Raw genomic sequence first — 16,176 nt, 5'->3', positions numbered from 1 at the left:
CATATTCAAGCCATGTAGCATTGGCTTAAGTGTTCAAAATACATAAATATCAATAAATGAATAAAAACATATAAAACAGGGATATATTGGCTTATGAAATCTAAACATGGCAAGTCATTCTGGCCCAGGCCCAGCTGGCTTCTTCCTCTGCCTGGCTCCGACTTCTTCAGGCTGGCAGTACTCTTCTCAAGGACAGCACAAAATGCTCAGACAGTGCCAGGTTCCCAGGCCAGCAGCTAAGCTCATGCAGCGTCAAGAGATTCCTCCTGCACAAAGTAAAGCTCTGATTGGCTATGCTGAGATTCTGTGTTCCTCCTTAGCTGATCACTGAGCTCTGATTGGTCAGGTCCAAGCCCCTGTGCTTCCCAGAGCTCCTGTCAGGTTTATTCAGGACAGTCCAGTAACCACACCTTCCATCCCTTTAGGATGGTGCATGATGGGGGTCCTTGGAGACTTAAGTGCTTAAGGACTCATACTACAGAAACTCCTAAAGGAAAATACAGGGTCTTCCATCTCTGAGGAGAACTGCTCCCCCAACAGAGACCTACTTAGGTTTGAATCTGAAATGCTCCCCTATAGCTGAACATTTTGACTACTCAGTCATCAGCATGTGACACTATTTTAAGGTCACAAAGCTTATAAGTAACTGGGGCCCAGCTGGTGGAAGTAGGTCACTAGAAGCAGACCTTTGAAGATGATAGCTGCTTCCGGGTCCCATCTGTTCTTCTTGCTTCCTGCCCACCAAGATGTGAACAAGCTGCTCTTTCACACTCCTGCAGCCACAGAGTCGGCCTGCCCTGCCTTCCCTGCTGTGGTCTGTTGTTTCTAAAATCTGAATCACAACCAGAAACCAACCTCTCCTCTCTTAGACTGCTACTATTCCCTATTTTGTCCATAGTGATAAGAAAAGAAACATATACAGAAACACCACCAAAATACCATCTGAAGCCAGATGTGGTAGCTCATTCCTCTAATCCTAGCACTCAGAAGGTAGAGGCTGGGGGGAGCGCGCTGGGGCGGGGGGCCGTGGTGGATTGCCATGAGCTCAGGGCCAGCCTGCGCTGTGTAATAAGTTTGAAGCCAGTCTGGGCTCTGTCTCGATAATAATAATAATAATAATAATAATAATAATAATAATAATAATAATAATAAAACAACTGCTATGGTGATGTGAGGTGGTATCATTTGTCTGTTCTCACCTAACTCTTCTCTAGTGAAGACATTAGCTCTGTGAAGCTGGAGACTGAGTACTCCCTTGCTTACTGCTCCCCAGCTCCACACATAGGCTGTAGCAGGTATGTGGGACAGACTAAGTTAACATTTACAGCTGTGCATTTGAAGCCCAAGGTGTCCCAGAGGTTATTCTCTGAGAGTCCCCTCTGCTCAGTTCTTACATTGCCCCTGTCTTTCCAGCTCGGAGTCCTACACTACTTCTTCTTAGAGGGTCTATAGATACTTTGCTCAAGTTAAGCCATAAATACATGTCCAAATTAGATGTCCCTAACAGAATGGCAGCCGGAGCAACCACAAGGGAGGTAATAAGGAACTGGATGATCCATGTCACAGGGCACTCAGGGAGGCAGCAGGAGCCATCACACCAGGAAGTTGTGATTTTTAGATTCAAGGAAGTTCTGATGGCAGGAGGGAACCGAAGAAATACTGGGGAAACAGCAAACCACCCAAGCATGGCTCTGCCTCCCTGGTCCAGAACTCCAGCTTCCTCTCCCCAGGAGGTGAGGAGGGGTGAAGGGAGGTGGCTGCTGTCGTCCTCCTTGCTGCACAGACCCCTGTAATCACAGGCTCCCTCAGACTCTCTTCCCTGCATGGAAGCTGCTCAGCACAGTGAGAACTTCAGCTCCAAACTGGAGTTGCCTAGCAACTCAGAGTACTGAAAAGAAAGCCAAGGAGCCAGACAGAAAACAGCAGAGGGAGTGGGCCTGGCAAAGAAACAATCGGGGACAAAGAGCCTCGGGAATAAGCTCAAAACACTGGGCACCCTTTCGGGTCCTCAGGACCCCTCCACCCCAACCTCCTGTTGCTCTTGCTGTGTTAGGTAACCCAATATCCCAATGCTGGGGTTTCTTCCCCTTCAAATCATTAACCTCAAATTCCAAATCCTTCGGCAGGACCTAACCTATTGGGCCATCCCACTACAGAGCCTTTGAGGGCAGAGGAAAGGGGTAATGGGAATGAATTCTAATCACATGTTGTGTTCTCCTGCCAGCTCCACTGCTGTGTGTATCGGTTCAGCTCATCCCATGCATCTCCAAACAAATCTGCCCACTGACAAGACAGAGATGTCAGTTCTGGAAGTTTCTTAGCCATCATGTATAGCAGCTAAAGACTGTTCGTTTCCAGAATCCTCAGTCTGTCTAGAATAATTGCCTAGTTAGGAAAGTTAAGTCAAATAATATACTTGAGATACCTGGAATGATACAGGCCATGTCAACAGCACGCAGTATTCCTGGCTTTCCTTCCTAAATGTGAAAGTCGTGTGCCACAGTCACCAGGATGATGAGGTCTGCCTGGTCCTTCCACTTTGATTCGAACTGAAGAGGCTGTAATATGGGAGGTGAGATTTAGTTCCAAGTCTACAAAAACTCCTGGATGCTAACCCTGACCTCCTTGTTCTCAGAGAATTCATTGTCAAGTCCATGATGCAAAATTCCAGCTGCCAGAGGGTAAATGGTAACTGTCACAGCACGATGTCTCTGTATTCATCAGGTGTTTGTTCCATTGTCTATTTCCAGCACCATTGTGGTTATTCCTCTCTCTCTCTCTCTCTCTCTCTCTCTCTCTCTCTCTCTCTCTCTCTCTCTCTCTCTCTCTCTCTCTGATGTGTGTGTGTGTATGTGTATGTGTGTTTATGTGGATGCTGGTGCACACATGATAGGCATATAGGTGTAGTTCTGTGAGCACACCTGTAGAGGCTGGAGAACAATTTCTAATGTCCAAGTGTTAACCACCATGTTTTCTTGTGACCAAGACTTTCACTGGCCTGGAACTTGCCAAACAGGATAGGCTGACTGGCGAGAAAGCTCCACGGACCTACCTGTCTCTGCCTCCCAAGCATTGAGATTGTAAGCACACTAGTATGCCAGCTTTTTATAACATGGGCTCTAGGGATTGAACTCAGGTCCTCGTGCTCGCAAGGTAAGCACACCACACCTGCTCCGCTATCTCCAAAGCCCCAATCTGAGTGCTTTCATGGAGTCTTTCAGCTAATCTGGAGTGTGCTGACAATGAAGTCTATCATCATGGCAGTGGGAACCTAAGAAATCATCAAGAATATGTTTCTCATTCTTTGGCCAACATCAGAACTCTGGGCAAATACCTCATAGTATTACAGATCTGGGCACAAAATGTGTCATATGGGCTCCTGTGTGTGAATACTTGGTCCGTAGTTGATGGCACTGTTCCCGCACCCCCCCCCCCCCCAGGGGAAGGATGTTATGTAATCCTTAGCTGGAAGAAGTAGATCCTTTGGTGGATGAGCCAGGGAGATTATAGGCTAGCCCTGCTTCTTGTCCAGTCCTCCTTGCTTTTGATTCTGCTTACAGGTGAGGAGGTGAAGAGTCCCAGCCTCCGGTTGCCAGTTCTATGAAGCCGCTTTCTGCTGTGTAGCCCCCTCCAGATGTGAACCAAAATAAATCCCTCCTCCCTCATGTTGCCTTTGCAGGGTGTTTTATCGCAACAATAAGACAAGTAGCAAACATACACAGCCAGAGCTTAGATCAAAAACTGACTGGCAAATAGAATGAGTTTGTAAATTAGCAATCCGTTCACCTCTCTGCTCTATACTTACTGAGCAGGGCCTGAGTCGGTGCTAAGTAGTAAGAGTCTGAAGAAAGGGCAGAAAGTGGCTTCTGCCTGCATTTTCTGCTCAGAAGAGGAAGGATTTCAGGTAGTTCAGAGAAGACCTTGGAGGTATGTGAGGGAAGAAGTGTCCTAGGGAAGAGGTACATTTCAAAACCCCATCCAAACTAGTGAAAAACAATTAACAAACAACATTTTTGACTTTACCAAATCTCACATTCCTAGACTCATCTGAACCCTGAAAAAAAAAATGTACATCCAAGGACAGAGAGAAACTGACAGGCAAGTAAGGACCCCAAAGTCTGACAGATATTAAAGCTGACAGAAAATTGACAGGAGAGGAAGGAAAAGGGGCAAATACACCCTGGGGTCACTTTTTCAGCTACCTGTTTGGGTGCCTGGTCAGCAATTTTATCCATCACCTTGGCTTTGGATCTTCATTCATCCACTGCTCTCAAGTGTTTTCTCTTTATTGTTAAGGCATGTGTGGTTTTGAATGGTCAAGTGTGTGTATGTATGTGTTGGCAGAATTTCTATGTGTGCTACTACGGGGATTAGGGAACACTCCCACTCATGCAGGTGGAGCCCTATGTGCTCACGTGTGTGTGCGTGTGTGTGTGCGTGTGCGTGTGCGTGTGTATGTGCGTGTGTGTGTGTGTGTTGGCAGAACAACCATCCCACTTGCAGGTGGAGCCCAGTGGGTACATATGTAAAATTGTATAGGTTCATATGGTAAGCATGTTGACTTTAAAACAAAATAAGCTTAAAAATTTGAAGTTGCTTTGAAAATAATTTGGCAATTTTTATTTCTTTGGGGGTCTTAATCTAGCTTTATTCCTGGGACAAAGGTCTACAATAGATGGATGACCTAAAGGCCTCTATTTTCCTGAACTTTCCAGAGTTGTCATGTGGTTGTTGAGCATCCTCAGTATGTCTGTGGTCCTTTTTCATACTTACTTTGAGTGAGCTGGTCCCTTCTGCAGACAGCGACTCCCTTTTAGGGGAATTGAGAGTTTGGTCTCTGCCTGTAGAAAGATACTGTCATGGAAAGGATCCAAAGGCCATTTCACCATGTTCTTCCATTCTGTCCTACCTTAGAGGATTTTTAATACTCACAGTGTGTGGCCTTCATTTCTATTCTCAAACTTTATCTCCACCATGCCCTCCCAAGGACCATACACTCTGTTCTGCTGCTTCCTCTTGACTGTTTGATAGTCAATGTAAACCATATCTTGGAACCACGTGATCTCTCTGCTCTGAAACTCCCTAGTCTCAGTTATAATTTGCTTTAAGTACAAATAAACATAGAATTTCTAGAAAATGGTATTAAATATCTTGCTAATAATATCATAGTGATATGTTAAGGTAGAACATTTTAGATATTTGGAATTACATTTAAAAGTCTAAAAAATAGTTTCACCTGGTTCTTTTCTCATTTTTAATGTTTTTACTAGGAAACTTTAAATTTCACAAAGCTCTTCCTTGTGGTCTATATTATATTTCTGCTGATCATTGCTTATATTGGCAATGAGCCTTGCCTAATACTTCAGGTGTCTCCATGAAGAAGCCATAGGCTCAGGTGAGGCTTGGTATCCTATTGTCTGAAGAAACAGAATTGAGAACTTAGTCACTTTAGAAGGGTGCTGCTGTTTCCTCCCAGGAATATCCCCAGATGTCAACTTTCTGAACTACCTAGCGTTGATGGTCAAGCCTAACTCAGAAACAAGCACTGACCCAGCTAAGACCAAACCAAACTCTCCCAGCCGTACTTAGACCTGGCTTGTAGTCTCTAGAATACCTCTGTCTTCCAGCACACCATAGTCTGGCTCCCAAGGAGGGACCCTGAGTAGCCATCATACCCTTAACTGCCCAAGTTGCCATAGGCCCTGAGACACTGTGCTCTCTGTGGAATCTCTCTGGAATGTCTTCTGAGAGGTTGCTGACTCTGATTAACTGAAGGTATTAGAATTACAGACTGTTTAAATCAAGGTTAACATCATTTGTTTAAAGTAGGACCTACAGCCCACATTGATGGACCCTTTGATTGAACAGAAAAGCCATCTCCCTTAAACAGTGCAATACAAACTTCCCAAGTTGTCACAAGAGAAAGAGAATCTATAAAAGAATATTTCAACCTAGAATCTCAAGCATGGCTTCAAAATGTTGCCAAGGGGTGGGGAAGTGACTCACTTGGTACAGTGTAAGCATAATGGCTTGAAGCCTGGTGTGATGGAATGGCTTTCATATCACAGTGCTGGAGAGGTGGATAAGGCTGACTCCTGGGACATTAGTCAGTCAGCCTAACCTGATAGTGAGTTCTGGTCCAGCGAGGGACTCTTTCTTAAAGTAGATGACACCTACAGAACAACACTGGGGGAGATTGACTGCTAGCCTTCACACGTTGACACACACAGGAATGCATGTGCACAGGCATGTGCACACACAGAGACACACATGAACACACACGGATGTGCACACATTGGCATACATACATACATACACACACAAAGACATACATTTCATCTTTCCTTAAAGGTCTAAACATCACTAGTTGTTGACTGCAATAGACCGTTACTTTCTCTTCAAAACTTGGAGAGCATTCTGGTAAATTCAGTGTGAGTTTGGGTATACAGAGGAAAGACAAAGTCAGTGGTCCCGACTGGACCAAAATAACGACGACAGCCACCTTCCTGTTCATGCTCAGTCATATGTGGGTGAGCTCATGTTAGTTTCTGCTCTTATGTCTTTTTTTGACTCTCAGACAGTGAGAAAGTCCCCAGAATTACAGCCTCCAAATTTTCCACATAAGCCAAGGAAGCTACCCTCGGAGAGCACTACTGGCTGAGCCCTGAGACATATCACCAGCCATTCTCTGATAGAGAACACCTCCAACCTCCTGAAATATAAACCTACCAAGCTAATCCAGTCTGGGGATCCCAGACTGTCCTTCAGTCCAAGCAGGAGGTAAGAGGCCCATAACAATTACATTTCATGGGATTAAAAACATATTGCATAAATGAGGCCAAGAAAATAGAATAAAATATAAACTAAAAATAAATGGTTAAGTCAACTCATCTTTAATGCTTCTCTGTGTAACATTTATTTCGTGTAATGGAATACGACTTCCATACTCTGTCTGCAAATTTAACCTTGGCCACAAGTTATGATGTACATTACAATACACTTTTATTATGTTGCACAGTATTGTGGTGGTTTTTTTAATCTATTGCTAAGCCCCTAACAGTATGTCTGCGTCAGTGAAACCCATCTGTCACAACCACAGTGGAGGCATTATTATGTAAATAGTTCTGGGGCCTCCTTTTGGGGGAATTTAATATACTGTCCTAATATTCCAGCCAAGAAAAAAAATGTTTATGGGGGAAAAAAACTTTTTTTTTTGTTTAGTTTGTTTCATTTATAGAGAAGAACAGGTCTAGTTGCTAAGGGTTTGGTTTTTTTTTAATAGTCCAAATCTCTTTTCTTCGTTCTCTCACAATGTCTTTAAAAGCTAATGTTATGGCTTCTAATAAAATAAAATAAAATACATGAGAGACTTCTTTTAAACACACCAGCTGAAGAATAGGGCATTAATATCATGCAGCCCGGTGCATTAGCCATCTTTTTCTATATTACAGTCATATTTCAATAAACTAAGTTTTCTTAGCAGGTGCCATCTTAGATTATTTCTTTATTAGATAGAGTTATAAAATATGCAGAACGGTAGGCTGAATTTTTTGTTATTTATTGCCAGTTTTAAAGCTTTGCCAAAATCCACACATCTTCCATTAGTAGTGCAGAGAAACACCTGGAAGGAAGGAAACTCTTGTGTTTGCAGAGTGGTGGAGCTGCGGGAGCTATGGTGAGGGCCAGGACAGGACTTGTTTTGGAACAGAAGAAGCCAGTTCCTCAGCCTTCCTGCAGAGTCTTAATGAACCCAGGTGGAACTTAGGGTCACAACAGAGAAAGGGGTTAATCCCCTGATGGTAACCTAGACAACCTGCACCCTCAAAGTCACTGAGGCATCAAAAGTTCACTGAGCATAAGCCAAGCAGTGAGCACTTTGAGAAAAACAAGAGATACCAATTATACAGTCAAGGGCATCCTGGGAGCCAGCAGAGTATAACTGGGAGGTGATGTGGTCCCATAATCCTCTGGGTGACTGACACCAAAGACTCTAGGCATTAAACTGTGCAGAAAAAATTATCAAGGAACACTTCCTGAAGCAGTGAAAGATCTGCTCGACCCTAAAAGAGGAATAGGGTTTGGGGGCGGTTACAGCAGTGGGAAGGTATGCAACATTTCCCCTGCCCCAGACTGGAGAAAAGACTCAATTCAAGCCTGGAGGCAGATAGAACAGAAGGACCAAGAGGCAAGAGGGCCAGTATGGGGGCTTCTACACTTCAGCCACCTGGAGTTAAGACAATTCTGGAAACCAAGTGGAATGAAAGTGGGATGGTCCAATTGGACATCTGTCTCATGAGGGACTGAGCAGATTCTCAAATAACCAACTGAAAATAGAGCCAGTAATCCAGACTGGTCCTGAGTGAAGTGGGAGTAGCCCATGTAAGATGGCCACTCTGAATCCAACAGGAGTGTTGCCAGTACTATACCTCCAAGTCCAGCCATGAATCAAGTCTAAGTTAAAACCGGACTCAAAAGAAGATCCTGAACAAAATTACCAGCAGTCATCACAGCAGATTCTTCTTCTATTGACCCCACCAAAAGCATGTTATGCATGGGAGATGAGGCATTCAATAATATCATGAACCTTCTGGTCTTAAGAATCACCCTGGGAGATGAAAATGTATCCATGATGGCACATTCAGGAAGACTTCGTGGCCAATGGCAGACTGCAAGAAGCCTTAGGCAGGAGCCATGAAATGGGACATAGTGGCTCAAAGACTAAGTAGCAAGAGAACCACAAGGAGCAAGGTGTCCTACAACAGTGAGGGCAGAGCCAAGTAGATGGGGCAACTAACCAGACAAAGGAAAACGCATGTGAAATACCACCTGAGGAGCTAAGCATCCTAGGATAAAGATGTGTAGGCCTGTCCGCAAGTGGTTCTAGTGAATGTGACTCCAGGTTCCCGCCAGCACCAGTGTATATAAGCAGGGGTAAACTGAGGGATAACAGAAAGTTCTCTGGGGCCCAGGTTGAGGATAAAGATGTTGGACTAAGGTCAGGGACCTGGCCTCCAACTGTGGCCATGTGTGCTACTTACCAATACTCGGCACTGTTCTGTACTCTGTAAGGACCTAGATAAGCCCTACTGGCAGAAATATGTCCCTGAAGGTCACCGCTCTCCCGCCACAACCTTCCAACGAAGTTTGCTCAAGTCAGAGTCAGGCAAATAGAGAGCTCAGAAATGTCCACAAGACTCAGCCATGCTGATCACTCAGTGACTGCTTCATCATGGGCTGTGACAAGGGTATCAGAAAGCAAAACTAACATGTCCCCCACCTCACTCACCCCAAAAACCTAGCTTACACAAAGGAAGGAATTCATGCATAGAAAATTATCTTACTTGGTTCTATCCATGCATGCTGTGGCAACTCAAAGCCAGTGTAAGAGGGGAAAAGGTATGAGAAGTAGAAAGCTTCTTAAAAATAGAGTCTGAACTAGCTGTGATGTTCCTACAGGGAGCAGAGAAAGAGCTTTGCCCTGGTGTCTCCCCTTCAACAAGGATCAGAACTACTCCTCAGGGCAGATAGGATCTAAAATATGTGACTTCCCTTTATTCACATCAAAGTGCTAGCCCTACTATTTGTATTGTGCAATCTGAAGTCATTTTCATAATCTTTGGGAGCCTGGTGTCCTCACTGGTAAAAGAGTACAGTGTAACATGCCTGCCAAGGTTGTTCTGAGGGTAAATGAATGATCAAATTGTATATAGTAAGTTCTCAACAAAAGATAATCCCATCCCTGCCTTGTAGGTCTGCTTATATAAATTTGTATTGAATTACATTTTCACCCACATTAACTGGAATTGGGGGTCCTTGGGGAGTGATGTGGAAACCTAGTGCAGTGGAAACTCCCTGGAGCCTGTGAGGATGACCCTATTGAGGACTCCTAGTAATGGAGGATAAGGAGCCTGATTCAGCCATCTTCTTTAAGCAGTCAAGGTTTCCTGTAGTGGAACTTGGATAACAACCTACTCACAAAGCCTTCAGCTTATCCCGCTTGTGAGATGGACTAGGGCAATAATGGCTCAGAGCTTGTGGGAGTGGCCCACTAATGACTAGTCTAACTTAAGGTCTACACCAGGAGAGGGAGCCTATGCCTGATACTCCCTGGATGGCCAGGAACCAGAAACTGGATGGCCCAGAGACCTAGGGTAGAGCCAAACATGACTGGTGAAAAAAAAAAAAAGTCAGAAGCCAATGAAATGACTTGTAATCATATTCTGCTATACTCATAGATCAGTGCCTAGCCCAATCGCCGTCAGAAAGGCTTCATCCAGCAAATGGTGGAAGCAGTTGCAGAGACCCACAGACAAACATTAGGCAGAGCCCAGGGAACCCCTACAGAAGAAGGGAAGGAGGGATGGTGGGAGCCCTGGGAGTCAAGGACACCAGAAGAGCACTGTCTACAGAATCAGCTAAGCAGAGCTCATGGGGGCTCACAGAAACTGAGACAGCAGTCACAGAACTTGCATGGGTCTGTGTGAGGTCCTCTGCATGTATGTTGTGGTTGCTTAACTTGAGGTGGGGGGGGGGGGGCATTGTGGAATTCCTAACAGTGGGAGTGGGAGTTGTCTCTGACTCTTCTGTCTGTTCTTGGGACCCTTTTCCTCCTGCTGATTGCTTCATCCTGCCTTGATATAAGGGTTTGTGCCTATTTTTATTGCATCTTGTTCTAATGTGTTCGGTTGATATCCCTGGGAGGCCTGCTCTTTTCTGAAGGGAAACAGAGGAGGAGTGGATCTGGGATAGAGGTGAGATTTTTCGGGGAGACTGGAAGGAGTGGAGGGAGAGGAGGCTGTGGTTGGGGTGCATTGTATGAGAGAAGAATAAATAAAAAGAAAAATAAATAAATTATATTGAATTACATTTTCACCCTGTCCTCTGGGGACAGTGAATCTCACACTGACCTATCTTAATACCTCCCTCTGTCGTTTCCTCAAGGCTGACTCCCTGCTCTCCCAGTGTTCTTCCACCCCAATTTCCACTGTTCATCTAAGGGACACATAAATGCTCTTGGCCAATGGGGACCTTTAGGAAGGCCAAATCAGCAACTACGTACTGGTAAGGACAAAGAGCTATTTGAACCTAATCTTACTGCTGTCACATGGAGGTGCAAATTTCTAGGAAACCTCCACTGTTTGGTTAGTTTTGGTTGGTTGGTTGTTTGGTTGGTTGGTTGGTTTTGGTTTTTTGAGACAGGGTTTCTCTGTAGCTTTGGAGCCTGTCCTGGAACTCACTCTGTAGACCAGGCTGGCCTCCAAGTCATAGAGGTCTGCCAGGCTCTGCCTCCCAAGTGCTGGGCTTAAGGGCATGTGCCACCACCGCCCGGCTCCACTATTTGGTTTAGTCCATATAAAGACAAAAAAAAATAATAATAAGTCTATCCCCGTCCCAACACTTGCCCTTCAGGGAGGTACTTGGTAGATCAGGTAGAAGCAGGGAGCCTATGACAGGGTGTCTTAGGGTTTCTATTGCTGTGATGAAACACCACAACCAAAAGCAACTTGGGGAGGAAAGGGTTTATTACATTTACTGTTCTGTATCACAGTTCATCATCAAAGGCAGTCAGGGTAGGACTAAAACAGGGCAGGAACCTGGAGGCAGGAGCTGATGCAGAGGCCATGGGGGAATGCTGCTTGCTGGCTTACTCCTTATGGTTTGTGCAGTCTGCTTTCTTGTAACGCTCAGGACCATCAACCCAGGGGTGGTACCACTCAGAGTGGCCTGAGTGCTCCCACACTAATCCCTGATTTAGAAAATGCCCTACATGTTTGCCTATAGCAGAACCTTTTTTGTTTTGTTTGTTTTGGGTTCTTTGAGACAGGATTTCTCTCTGTGTAGCCCTGCCTGTCCTGGAACTCTCTCTGTAGACGAGGCTGACCTTGAACTCACAGAGATCTGCCTGCCTCTGTCTCCCGAGTGCTGGGCTTAAAGGCATGCGCCACCACCACCTAGTTCCTATAGCCTAATCTTATGGGGGCATTTTGTCAACTGAGGCTCTCTCCTCTCAGATGACTCGAGCTTGTGTCATGTTGATATAAAACTAGCCAGCATACTAGAATAGCACCTCACAAGGACATTATCTTATGGAAAGACTAGGTGGGACTACACGGTGCACTTGTGTTGTGTAGCTGTCTCCTCCAAAGCAAAGCATTCCATCCTTGAGGGAGGAGAGAGAATCCTAAGACTCAGAAATACACAAAGTTTACAAGGCTCAGTATGCTTTGGGGGCCCTTCCCAAGGTTATATAAGCAGTAACAAGTGCTGGGAAAAGAGGCTCTTCTCGCATCGGAGCTGGCTGCAGGTTGTGCAGGGATCTCCACTGATGCAGCTATCCTGAGTCATCATCCATGCTGGGGAGGTTTTCTGTTGATGCAGCTGCCCATGAGTCACTCGCGCTTCTGTAGATAACCCCTACGGAATTTGCTGTATCACTAAGTGGGACCTAGATGGACTCTTCTTTCACCTGCCATCAGTGCCCTACCTGGAGTGAAGGAATATTTGTCCCTTTTCTCCACAGAAAAATCCATGCAACATCTAGCAGTTTAGATCTGGCAATCCATAGAAAGTAAATTGCAGGAGCTCCTGTAGGGTTGGGCCTACCAACAGGCAATAAGGTCTCTTCTGACAAACTGAGTCTTCATTTCCGGCATATGCTCTCTGCAGAGGGCCTGCGTGCCTCCCTGAGTGAGTGCCTCCGCATATTCACCTTCCAGCTCCTCAGAGGTGAGGTGAGGCCATGTGAGGTGGTCCACCTTGACCCCTCCACCAAGGACCTTCATTTCAACATCTTTCTCTGTGTGAGGCAAATCAAGGGAGTGAGAGGGGGTGATACAAAACAAAAACAAACAAACAAAAAACAAGAAATCAGCCATCCGCAGAAGGGGCAAGGAGGCCTGTCCAGGCTAATGTCTCAGAGAAGAGCTGAACAAGAACCTTTCTGTATCTGACTGGCAATTAGATTATCAGGGATTAATTACACTATACACCAGCTGAGAAGCTGTGGGGTGTTGGTTGAGGGTGATACCCAAGAACAGTGAATTCTGGAAGGGGCAAGAGGACACTGTGGAAGCTGGGATGGCTGAGACAGCAAGCTCTTCCTCCTTCTCTTGTTGGAAGTTACATCTGGAACCTCCACTCTCGCTCCAGAATAGACAAAAGGTGGGAATCTCTCCGTGACTCACCTCAAGCCTAAGATGCCAGGAGATGATATCCATCTGAATTGTCTCCACCTAAGTCCAGAAGTCAGAAATAAAAAATAACAAAATAAAATTGTTTTTATTTCCTGCCCAAATCACCAGTGAGAGACTGCTAGTCCCTATCACACCGATGGTAGGGTTGGATACAATACAATGATTCTGTCCCCAAACTCTGACTCCTTCTTCCATGCTCTGTCCATGGATTCACAATTGCTCAAGTGAAGGTCACAGCAGCAAGGTGTAGCTGGTCATTTGCTCCTACATCTGAGTTGTAATGCCAATCACAGATGCTTTTTCTCCTGTTTGCTCCTGAGGTTGGCCGCATCCAGAGCTGATTCAGTTATCTGGGCACCAGTGGCTGGTGAGTAAGAGCAAAAGTAAGTTCTGTGGGAGGGTGTGAGTGGGCAGGCGCCCTGTGGGTGAAGAGGTTCAGGGAAGAGGCATCCTCATTTGGAAACACCCTGCCAGGATGCAGATGTTGAAGCAGTCGGCCAGACAGCAGGTCTGGGAAGCTGCTCTGGCTTGGACCCCTGCTCTTCTTGCCCTTTCTCTCTGCTCTTCTCCCTCCCTTCAAAGCACACTGCCTTCTCCTCCTGCCCCCGGAACCCAGTTTTCTTCCTTGGATGCATTTCCCAGCCCTCTACCAATGACCTCTTGCCCTTTGCTCTTCCTGGCACCCTACATACCCACCCTCTCCTCCTCTCTCTTCCTAGTCCTTTTCTTACTCCTCCTCTTCTCCCCTTTCTTGATCTCTCTCCATTGTAGTATTGAGTAGCTCATCTGGAAAGAATAGCCAATCTGGCAGCCAGTGCCTTAGTCTCTCTTGCCCAAAGCCTGGGAATGCAAACACAAGCAAAATGTGCTCAAGAGGGGAAAAGGAAGAGAAGCTTGTCTAAGTACATGTTCCATTTTCATATTCCCCTCTGACAATAGGAGAATGGAAAAGAGAGGAAGATAGGTAACCCGATAAACAGCTGGAATTCAAGTGACTCCCTTTTACTCCAACCCATTTTCAAACAGGTCCAGTCAAATTACCTCTCCTCTGCTTAAGAACAATCCAAGCATACCTCATTGCTATCAATTCCAATTATTAAAAAGTACAAATGAGCTGCATGCGCTTTGTTTCGAACACAGGAGCTCCCAAGTTCCTTTTCAGGATCTAGTTCTGGGGAGAGTGTGCACATTTCTCCTGCAATGGAACACTAGCTATGTCGGTGTGAGCATGGACACAGATCTCCTTCAGTGCCTGCTCAAAAGCGTGTATCAAATGACGAGATGCCTGGGAGGATCTGCTATCAGAAACCTAGTCCTTTTGTGGATCAGTCATGATCACTCAGGACTTGAGATACAAACTCAAACTATACTGAGACTCTTTACTGAGTCTGGAAAAGAATGGGAATGGACAGTTTGGGACTGTCTGTGTTCAGTGCTAGAGGTATCTTACCCACTGTGTACACCACCAAGGAAATCAAGACTACCATTTGGATGTCTGGAAAAATAATGTCTTCCTATTGTACATGTGTGTGAATATGTGCCTCTGTGTGTGTGTGTGTGTGTGTGTGTGTGTGTGTGTGTGTGTGTGTGTGTGTGTGTGTTGTGTGTGTGGTGCATGAAGGTGCACACATATGCACAGGCTGTCAAAGTCAGGTGTCTTCCCCAATTAGTCTCCAACATATTTTGGGGACTTTCTCTCTCACTGAACCTGGAGCTTTCCAGTTTCACTAAACAGGAAGGACTGTGAGCCCCAGGCATCCTCCGGTCACCACTTCCCCATCACTGAGATTGCAGGTGCCCGTTGCCACACCCACATTCTTTCACATGGATTCTGGGGGATCGAACTCAGATTCTCACGCTTGTACAACAATCACTTCACCCTCTGAGCCATCTCCTCGGCCCTCTTTGCTGTGGTAATTTTGTTTCCTAAAATCACAAACCACATTTCAACCACATGAGCCATTTCCAGGAGATGAATCAAAACCTGCAATATCATTCTCCTACCACATTTTGGGGAATTAAAGAACAGAAAAGGAATTGCTTTTGCTCAAGGTCACACAACGTCTGGAATCAAAACTTTCTTTGTCCCATAATTAGTCTACTGACCAAATTGCCTCTGAAGCACTTTTTCCCTCTCCTGGGCCATCTCTCAGGCTCTGCCAGAAACAAGAACAAGGAATCTGAGACCTTGGGGATGCCTTTACTCTGTTCTCTTTCCAAAATGGTCAGACTCTGTGAGCCACCATGAATTCTCAAGAGATGAGTGGAGTGTGGTGACAGGCACCCTGAGCATTCTCCACTCTTCTTGGGTTCTCCATAAAGACAAAAGCTGAGAACCCCAGAATACAAAAAAGGATTCAACATTATATTAATATTTCCAGTAAAATCATGGAAAATGTCATCATGCAAAGGCCATTTTCATGGGTTCGATGTAAATGAATGAGAAACAGATGGATTGAGTTTCCCTTCAACTCACACGTGCTAGAGAGTTGCAGCTGAGAAAATGCTTAGCCCCGTGCATTTCCAGGCACTCGCCAACTCCAAGCAGAGTGGGGTGTTTTGCTGAGTCCCAAACACTGGCTTCTCCTGTCCCTAAAAATAACTGAGCTGTCCAGCTGTTGGATGGAGATTTTTCTCTTTCGGTTTTGTTTCATTTGATTTTTCTCACAAAGCACCAAGGTGATAAATGACTTCAAAACCTGCTAGATGTTCTAGGGGGATCAGCAGCCAGAAAAGTAAAAAGTTAGAAAAGAAACTGTCACAATATCCTATCATTGCCCTCACCAGCCATTCTGTCCCTTGAACAATTCTTGTCATTACTTACTCATTCGTCAATGTCAACCCCAAGATCTATTTCCTCTGAGAACACTTTGGGATTATTTTGGTCCTCGTAGATATATAAATCAATCACAGAAACAATTTTTTTGTGTACCTGTTATGAACCTGCAATGTTCTGAGCATCCAGTGAGTGTCTAAGACAAGG

At 45.3% G+C, this 16,176-nt stretch overlaps 1 long non-coding RNA gene across 3 annotated transcripts in view; it reads right to left on the bottom strand.

The window, feature by feature from the left end:
• Positions 1-16,176, bottom strand: part of LOC128112609 (uncharacterized) — a 292,581-nt gene that overhangs the window by 167,117 nt on the left and 109,288 nt on the right. Inside the window, exons 14-16 of one of the 3 annotated variants that reach the window (XR_008219048.1) lie at positions 4,774-4,841; positions 3,806-3,948; positions 2,426-2,558 (exon numbers count right to left, since the gene is read on the bottom strand). The exons of 1 other annotated variant lie outside the window; for it this stretch is intronic. This is a non-coding gene — a long non-coding RNA (uncharacterized LOC128112609). Of the gene's footprint in view, positions 1-2,425; positions 2,559-3,805; positions 3,949-4,773; positions 4,842-11,504; positions 12,797-13,184; positions 13,233-16,176 lie in introns of those variants that run through there. One more of the 3 variants, XR_008219051.1, reaches the window with a different exon arrangement.

The sequence above is a fragment of the Peromyscus californicus genome, unplaced genomic scaffold (genome assembly GCF_007827085.1).
Source record: "Peromyscus californicus insignis strain IS unplaced genomic scaffold, ASM782708v3 Scaffold_17__1_contigs__length_78620276, whole genome shotgun sequence".
NCBI classification, from domain to species: Eukaryota; Metazoa; Chordata; class Mammalia; order Rodentia; family Cricetidae; genus Peromyscus; species Peromyscus californicus.
The sequence above is the reverse complement of the archived record's forward strand: the minus strand, read 5'-3'. Positions and strand labels throughout refer to the sequence as shown.